The following is a 10024-nucleotide window of genomic DNA, read 5'->3' as shown; positions in this document are numbered from 1 at the left end:
TAAAACAAAACAAAACACAGCATAATAAAAGCCTGCTTTAAATAGCAGGGGCGTGCAAAGAATGAGGAATGGGCGATCACGATAGATGGTAAGCGAGGGAAATGAGAAGATGTGGGTGTCATCAGCAAAATAAATGGCGAGAAAAGCTGAAAAAGGAGAGAATAGAGTCGAGAGGCAAAATATAGAGACAAGAATTAGGGATCGAGAACCGAACCCTGTGGAACACCGACACTGTGGGGAGGGGAGTATTTATTTTGAAAAAATAGATATTTTATCATACTAGGTAAGGCCCACTGAGCTATTTAGCTCTTTTTCAGAAGCGCGCCTGGCCACAAAGTGGCTTATCACATGGCCATTTATAGCAGACAGATATTCTAAATGCATGTTTCTAAATGTGGAGGGAAAAACCAGAGAACATGCTCATCACATCAGATCTCGCCACTGTAGTGCCTCATAGAGTGACTGATGTGCTCGAATAAATGTAAGACTTGAGACAGGAGAGGGGAGTGCCAGAGATACCAACGTCATCCATAGTTTTCCATGTATAAAACCATCATCACCATTTTATGCAGGCAAGGCAGTGCACATAGTACAAGGTTTATAATCATGAGAATATTTAAACAAAACAACATAATACCAATGGTACAACTCAATATCATTAATGAACCATATTCTTGAACTACAGGTTGAATTTAACAATAATATGACTTTTAGACCCCCCCTTCAACCTCCTACGCATTCCACAAGTAGTGACTAATCCCATATCTGCATTTTCCATAAATATGCTAACTTCCTCTGTTGATATGCAAATGCCTTTGTCAAGGCGCCCTTCCTCCCCTAACCCAGCTTAAATATACGTTGCCAAGCTTGGTGGTGTTTATTCAGACGCTGTCTTTCCGACAGACCTGTTCTTCACTTGAGGACGGCTGCTTGCGTTGTGGCCGAAACGTCGTGAGAATTGTATTTTATTATGTTTAATTTTTATTATTTTATTATTTCCCTTCTACGTGACTTTACCGAAAGAACCAAGAAGATGAATCCCTGCAGTCACGAAAGCTTTAAATCGACAAATAGTAGGGGTATGTTGGTTTATTTTAGTAATGCACTAGCTTTCCTACCCGGCTTCGCCCGGGACTTGGATTCACCACGCCCGGCCGCCTTTGTCTCCCCAGTGGCGATGTTCAGACACTACACCAGATACTCGTTTGAGGTTGAGTCGACCTAGGGGAGGCCTAGGACTGGTTCAAATAAATCATCACCGGTGGTGGCTGTGAGCGGGAATCGAACTCGGGTCGCCAGGTTCGTAGCGCAGCGCGCTAACCGCTACACTACACTGCGTGACGCTTCCATGTGTGCGGGTCACATGGACAGATTTGACGTCACAGCTCACTTGCCGTGCAAAAAATATATGCATAATTTTTGCATGGTGTACAGTCTGGAAAGTACCCACATGGCAAATTTCAAGTTTGTTGAATGTCGGGATGTATGCTAAATATTTGAACAGACACACATATTCACAACTTTGCCTTTTATATATATGGAGATGAGGACTTCATGTGTGGGGCGCCACGGTGGTGAGATGTTAACTACCTCACCTAGTATACAGGCAATTGTGGGTTCGATCCCGACCCTGACGCCTGCTGTATAATTAGACTTTGCATGGTAGCGTGGATTTTTCTCAAGGGTTTTCCCTCCACATTTAGAAAAATTCATTTCGACCACTGTTTTTCATTGCAAGGCCTGCCGGCCACGAGCGGCCCCTGTTGGCCTTTAGTGGGGCCTCCGACAATACACAAATGTAAAAACACCCAATCATGCTGTCAAAAAACAATGGTTTCAAATGTGTGGCGGCCCCCACACACTGATGTCTTATCAGGGCCCCCTTTTGGTCCCCTTGCGATGCACCACTTGGTACCTGTACTCTTGCCGGCGCTCTATCCACCTGGCCAGCTGGCCCGAAGGCTGGTCGATGCGGAGCGAATACTGCAAGGCCGTGTGGTCAGTGCGGACTGTAAATTTGCGACCGTACAGGTAGGGTCAAAATTGCTGCATGAAGTGGACGACCGCCAAGAGTTTCCTACGTGTGACACAGTAGCGCTGCTCCGCTGACGAAAGCACACGACTACCGTAGGCGATAACCACCTCCCGACCCTGCTGGATTTGTGACAAGATGCTGCCGATGCCCACATTGCTGGCGTCCATGTCCAGGATAAAGGGGAGGCCAAAATACGGAAAGGTGGTGCATCTGTCAGACGCGAGCGCAGCTGTTGGAATGCCTCCTCCTCCAGAGGGCCCCAATAAAACCTCTGGTTCTTCACCGTCAACACGTGCAAGGGCTTTGCAATGGTTGCGAAGTTGGGTACGAACCGGCGGTAGTAGACACGAAGCCCACAAACCTGCGTACCTCTGGAGCCGTCATGGGAACAGCCCAGGCCCTCATGCAGGCCGTTTTTTCTGGGTGTGTAGCCACTCCAGACTCACTGACGACGTGGCCCAAATAGCGTACTAATGACTGCATAAGGTGGCACTTCGACGGCTTGAGCTTCAAGTTCGCGTTCTGGAACCACAGGGATATCTGACGCAATCGGCCAATGTGTTCATCGAATAATCGGCTGAAGACAATGACATCATCCAGGTACAGTGATACCTCGGTTCACGAACGCTTCGGTTCACGAACAACTCGGTTCACGAACAGAAAATGTCATAAAAATATGCTCCGGTTCACGAACTCCGCTTCGGTTCACGAACAGGAGCCGCGGCCATTTTTATGCTAATTCCAGGCTGTCACATGGTCGTGACTTCCTGTAGGAAGATGGTGGAGAGAAGCAGAGACACAGAAAGAAGTACTGTGAGTACTGTGAAGACACTTTCAGTGACTTTTTGATTTTTGGTGTGCTTTTTAGCACATACAGTACTGTACTCTACTACTGTACTGTACAATACTGTACTTACTGTATTGTACAGTTCACCCATTTGAGTGCTTATTGTCTCCCACCCACCTCCCACCTGCCTTCCTCCATGCCAGAAGTCATCTCAAGCAAGGTTAGTGTTCTCTCTTTATACATTACTATACTGTACAGTACTACAGTAATGTGTATTGTCATTTGTTTCATATTTTTGTGCTTCAAAAACCAAAAAAAAGGTCAGAATGGATTAACCGGATTTACATTGAACCCTATGGGAAAATGTGCCTCGGTTCACGACCAATTCGGTTCACGACCAGAGTCAGTTCACGAATTAAGTTTGTGAACCGAGGTATCACTGTAGATGAGGTACGTTTTCCATTGGGGCCCTGCTAAGGGCAACTCCATTAAGCATTGGAACGTTGCCGGTGCAGTTTAGAGGCCCATAGGCAGGCATTTTAACTTGAACAGGCCCTGTGGTGTCCAGAACACTGTTTTAGGCCAGGAGTCCGCATCTAGTAGGACCTGCCAGAAACCGGACAATAAATCCAACGCATTGAAAAATTTTGCTCCTGCCAGTGCAGCAAGTGAGTCGTCGATACGGGGTAGGGGAAATGCGTCAGCAAGCATGATGGCATTGAGGTGGCGGAAGTCCACGCAGAATCTCAGTGACCCGTCTGACTTCTTGACTAGGACCACAGGTGCCCCCCAGGGACTCGAAGATGGGGAAATTATGTCGGCCCGCAACATCTCCTGCACCCTTTGCTGAATGTGCCCTTTTTCTATTGGACTCATTCTATATGTGTTTTGGCACAGGGGTGCGGTATCTCCGTGTACATGCGGTGCTGCAACAGATGTGTACGGCCTAGGTCGAACGGTCCCCGGCTGAACACGTCAGATAATTCATGCAATAATGAGTGCAGCTGGTGCTTCTGGTTGGGCGGCAAATCTGGCTCAGGCCCCGCCAGCTGGTCCATCCACGAGTCGTCCCCTCTGCCCTCGGACTGGCTGATGGCTCCCACAAGCTCTGGCTCCGTTCCGGGGGCTCCTAGTGACAAGGGACTAACGTGGGCCAGAACCGTTCCTGCCTGCACCGTCACTGCTCTGTTCGAGGTGTTCAGCACCTGAATGAACAGATGCTGGTTTCCCTGGACAATAGTTTCAGCCCCCACAAGTGCGTGGCGATGCGTGGCGGCTGACGCCGGAGACACCAGGATGGGTGAGTCCGGACGGGCTATCATGAGGGAGAACCGATATCACAGCGGAATCAGCATCTGGGCTGCCGGGGGAATGGAGACAGACTCACTGACCAGAGCCTGCACGTAGGGTACCCCCCGGCCGGCCCCCTCCACCTTTAGGAAATGGAGATGAGTTCCCTGGACTTCCACCCGCCCATTGGCCAGATCGATTTTCATATACATTCGCCTCAGAAAGTCCGTACCCAACAGGCAGGGTATGGGCAGCGTTGCAGAGACAGGGATAGGTCCTGCTATCGAAAGTTGCCCAATCTGTATCGGGGCTTTAACCTGGCCCAGGAAGCCCAAGCTTCATTGCAGCAAATGGAGGAAGCCCAAGCTTCCTCCATTTGCTGCAATGAACGTCATCTTGACGGGGACTAAAGGCCGGTTTTTATCCGGCAGCATCTCGTGCATGGTGCTCGAGATGATTGTGGTCGATGCCCCCGTATCAACCAAGATACTTGCCGACACTCCTGCGATTTCACCGACCAGGACCGAGGTTCCTGATGTGGCCGCTACCACCCGCCTTGCCAGCTTCCTCCATTGTGTGGCTGAGCCCGTCCACTGACCAAGCGGCGGCGCACTATCCTGCGGTGCATGACGAGATGACGGCGAATGAATGTGAACGGGCCAAAGATGGGGTTCTCCCCTTTGGAGTGTGTCGCAGCAGGGTGAATGCGCCCTTGTTACAAGGTGTGGGCTCCCCCCTGAGGTGCAGGCTGGGCTCCTCATGTGGTGCGAATTGCCCCCCCCTTTGTCATGTAGGATGGGCCCCCCTTGTGGTGTGGGGCGCCCCCCCCCCATTGTAGTGAAGGTGGGGATTGGGGGGTTGCCCTTCCCGTGAGTCCATCCATTCTCCCCACGCGGAGGTGTGGGCCCCCCTAAAGGAGAGCCGACACAAGGTTGCAGGGGGTTCGTCTTTTATTCCTTTCCTCCAGTCCACACCTGTCCCCAGCAGTCTCAATATCGTTCCCTCCGAGATCCCCCTCTTCCCCCCCGTTCTCTCTCTTATATCTTCTTGCTTGGTCCTCCTCCTTCCCCTGTCACCGTCCCACTCCCCCCCCCCCTTTTTGGTTGGAATCCTTCCACTGACTTACCTTACACATCTTTTGTACCATTTATACGTTTTTGCATTTTATGTACCGTGCCAAATCTCACTTGGATGCTTTGTTTTTCCAAAAATATGGCTAGTTTATCAGTTACTCCGACAATGTATGGTATTTTAATCGTTTTCATTGCTTGATCAGTTTCAACGCGTGTGCTATTTGGTTTTGGCATTCAGTGCCCTGTTGATTTGTGCATCATTGTAATTGTCAATTGCAGCACTTTTTTTAACATTCTTAATCTCACTCCCCAGACTGTCACCATCTGACACTTTCTTAGCCTGATGTATGAGTGCGTTAATAAGAGAGGATTTCTGTGTGGGGAAATGGTGTGACTGCATTCAGATATGTGTTAGTGTGCGTTTTATTTCATTAAAGCTGTGTTATACGTATTGTTAATATTTATACTTGCCGGACTCTAAAACCGCAAGTGTAAAACCAAGGAGTAAAAAACCTGTTGACATAAGCATACCTTAGGGCTTAACGTGTTCAACTTAAGGGTGGAGAATGTTAAAATTTAAGGAGAATGAAAACGATTGTTCTCACCGAGTAGTTCCACATTTCAGCACTAGAAACTATTTTTAATCGGACAAAAAAACCTGGGAGGCATATCTATCCAGAACATGAAAAACAGGGTGGTGCATTGTGGCATGCCAGACGTTGAATGACCAATGCTTTAAAAATTGCAAAAACTTTGTACACTTATATTAAACAAATGTCAATCACAGTATTAAAACAGCACAATGCTTGCAGGGCAGTATTGTAAAAGTAAACCAATTTTAAATGTAAAACATTTGCTGGTCTGCATTTCAGCATTTGCGAGGAAGTCCCATGAATGTGAACACAATCACTCCTTCCTTGTCAAGAAGAAGTCAAGCTGCTGTCATCTGTGCTTGCTTGCTACTGCAAACTGCCACTTATTTTTTGTTCAAATTTGAGACTTCATTATTAACCAATATTTATAAGTTACTACATGTTGTCGCAAAGTGTGGTCGTCCTTGTTTCTAACGGATTGTCAATTGTGCAAAAACAAAACTCTCCTCAGTCTCGAATGACCAATGGGTAGTGGTTCATCTATGTTGGTGAATGTTCCACATTTCTGTGGCAGGTATCAGTCTCAACATATAACATCGTTAATTATGACAATGTCATCAGTTAATCTTACGTGGTTGATAGTTCTCTAGGTTTATACCTTTACTTTACAATTCAATATTTTTTAAACGACCATTGTTAATCTCAATCGCCTCAGTGAGAGCTAATCTCTTTACACGACTATTCTATTTTTGTATTTCTACATCCAATCCAATTGCAGCTGTTTTATCCCCATGCATATCTTAATATAGCAAAACTTCAGCGACAAAATCTTGACAGCAGTGATAAACACTTTAAATGTGTTTATATATATTTAAATATCACCCCGACCAGAATCACCATCTGAACAACATCCACTAACGACCACCACCGCCATCAGGACCACGACCACTAATAACCACCATTACCACAACTCACACCAGAACCACATGGTAGGGCTTGGCCTCACATGTGTTCTGAGACCTACTCAACAGATCTAACAATCCATCGCAACATCACATGCATTTTTAGACATTAACTTTGTAAATATTTTTTTTGTCACCGTTCATTTTTTGTATTACGTTTGATTTTGTAAATATGTTGTTGGATTGTCAAATGCGAGCGTGGGGGCGTAGATATGTTTTATTTTCAATACTATGGGTGGTACACGAAACCACGTATTATGGGTGGAGTATTGCAAAGCTTATGGACAAGGAAAGGGTTGTTCTCACCAAGTAGTTTCATATTTCCGCACGATAAGCTCTTTGTAGAAAGATAGAAAACACCTCTGGAGAAATTTTTGCACAGATTAGAAAAACAGGGTGTGGCAGTGCCATAACAGACTTTGAGCAATGATCAATGTTTTTAATGTGTATACTAAGTACAATAAAAAACAAGTGTAAATTACTCCAGAATCCTACTTGTTCTGTCCTTTGACCCTAAATCGCTGCTGTGATTACATTTTATGGGTGGAAGGCACTTCTGGTATAGTCAGTCGAGGTATTAAACGATCCCTTAGCATTCAGACGTTGCTTTCCCATTGTAGACAGAGCATACCTTCCTGAGAACCAATATTTCATATACAGAGAATATTCCAAGGAAAGCTGTCTTGTCAGAGCACGATGGAGGAGTCTTAAAGGGGGCTGGGTTGCGCTGATACCAGCTTTACCTAAGCAATAGTGACCATGCAGTGCCATCCAACCCCAAAGCTGCATTGGAGCCGTGAAAAAGATTTCCCCCTATGCGCCACACATGAGTGCACCGTTCCATTGAAAACATTTGGCAGTACCTTGTCTGGCACCGTGTAAGACAGCTCGTTAAACATCGCATGATCTTCCTCGTCAAATTACTATGCAAGCCGCCTCTTTCGCGCACCCGGTGATGATATGTCTGAGCCCAGTAATATGGCGAATGCCTTGAGAAGCGCCAGTTGTACAGTCTATTGAGACCTGGAGTTTGCCCGTTGCAGAGTTTACATTATTATCAGTGACTGGAGATGGATAGGAGTCAAGTCTGAAAACCCTGCAAACCTTGTAAGCTCTGATTTCCATCCTGAACACAACCTTGCCACCTTGTCAGTAATCTGCATTGATCCTTTAACCAAGCACTGAAACCATGCAACGTCTTCCACCTTGTTTCAACCCTGTTGGTTGAGGCCCTGTATATCTGAAAACTTCTACAACTCTGTCTGGATCTTGTAATCCCATATTGTAACCTTCTGTTTTTCACGACTGAAAGTCTAGCAAATTGGAATCAAGAATATCCTGTATTCTCCGCAGGGAATGGATTCTTTGCTCCGCTGCAAGTTTCCAGACGCTACTCTCCCATTGACATATTTCGTTGCTTCCTCTTAGTATCTTTCACACGACGGTCAATGGTACAGTGTATAATAACAAATAGTATAAAAATAAAATGTATATGCTTAATACAATGTACAAAGTAATATATAGTATCGTAATTGTATAGTGAATATACACCAGTGTGATATACATTAGGGTGGGTAGAATAATACATAGTGTAATATAGCAATACAGTATATAATTTAATGTTGGGTTTGTCTATGGCAGTATATAGTACGGTGTAGACTCGTGTGATGTAAGAGAATAAAGTTTAGATGGAAGCATATTATATTTTTTACGACGTACAATTATAATGTAGAGTATATTTAGTACACTGATGATACTATGTAGTTTATACTTTAGTTGTTTACGTGGTTTTAGTCACTGCAGCTACATACTATTAACACTCCTTCCCTTTATTAATGCGACCCCTATCCCCTCCCTTTGATGCTGCTAATCCTGCATAATGCACGGGCATAAGTAGTACTAATCACATACCTGCATTTCCCATATCCCCTCCCTTTGATGCTGCTAATCTTGCATAATGCACGGGCATAAGTAGTACTAATCACATACCTGCATTTCCCATATCCCCTCCCTTTGATGCTGCCAATCCTGCATAATGCACGGGCATAAGTAGTACCAATCACATACCTGCATTTCCCATATCCCCTCCCTTTGATGCTGCTAATCCTGCATAATGCACGGGCATAAGTAGTACTAATCACATACCTGCATTTCCCATAAATATGCTGAATTCCTCTTGATATGCAAATTATTTTGTCAAGGCGCCCTTTCCCCCCCTTCCAACCCAGCTTAAATATATGCTCCAAGCATGGTGCTGTTTCATTCAGATGCTGTCGCCTCAATAGACCTGGTTTTCATCCGAGGACGGCTGCTTGCGTTGTGGCCGAAACGTCGTGAGAATTATTTTAATATGTTTTATTTTTATTATTTTATTACTTCCCTTCTACGTGACTTTACCGAAAGAACCAAGAAGATGAATCCTGCGTTGATGTTAAGACTGGGGCAATATGACTATGACCTAAACCTTGCTGTCACTATCAGGCTATGCAAGGGTCACACATTCAAATACGTAGTTGTGGTGGTTTCCCCATTTACAGCACTCCGCATCTGCGACCTTGTCTCTACCTACTCCTGTTACCTTTGTATGAGAGTTCAAGAACGAATGGTGAGAACTCGAGTATTGTCCACTTTTCCTGGTCACGCGGTATTGTGAGAACCTTGGATGCACGAGTCCCCTTTGTCCCATTAACCAGTGGCCCAATAACAGCATGCCCCTTGCCCATGATTAGATGCTAATACACTTCCCCAAGCTCTAGTATGTGCCTTGGGTTCAATGTAATCAGTTTTGGGATTTTAACAAAGTACATTTGCCCTGTTTAGATATTTCCTTTGATGAAATTTGATATGTCCCTTCGTGCCTTGGATTTTCTTTTAAATTTATTTTTAAATCGTTGTGCCATGTAAATGTTTCTACATCCTTCTTTTGAGTACAATCAACCTATATTGTGCATTTATACTTACTTAATGACCCTCTCAAACCATGGAAAATTTCATTGTGTTGTTCCTTGTGAACCCCAGTTACCTGACCTTTCCTTGCGTTGAACCTCTTACCCAGAATCTGGGTATCTTGACAAGTACGTTACCTGAGAAAAATGCAGACAATACTTTAATGGTATAACTGTTTCTAAATTGTATTTATATCCGTGGTGATAATTCAGCAGTTTAAGTTGGTAATTCATAGAAATGTAGTGTTTGCTACAGAGAGGCACACGCACTAATTTGGAGGCAACACGTTTATTAACACAACTCCGTAACCACTTCGGGTTTTACAGCTAGGTGTGGCT

This window comes from Lethenteron reissneri, chromosome 43 (genome assembly GCF_015708825.2).
Source record: "Lethenteron reissneri isolate LAM-NWPU_2019-01 chromosome 43, ASM1570882v1, whole genome shotgun sequence".
NCBI classification, from domain to species: Eukaryota; Metazoa; Chordata; class Hyperoartia; order Petromyzontiformes; family Petromyzontidae; genus Lethenteron; species Lethenteron reissneri.
This window is presented reverse-complemented; position numbering follows the sequence as displayed.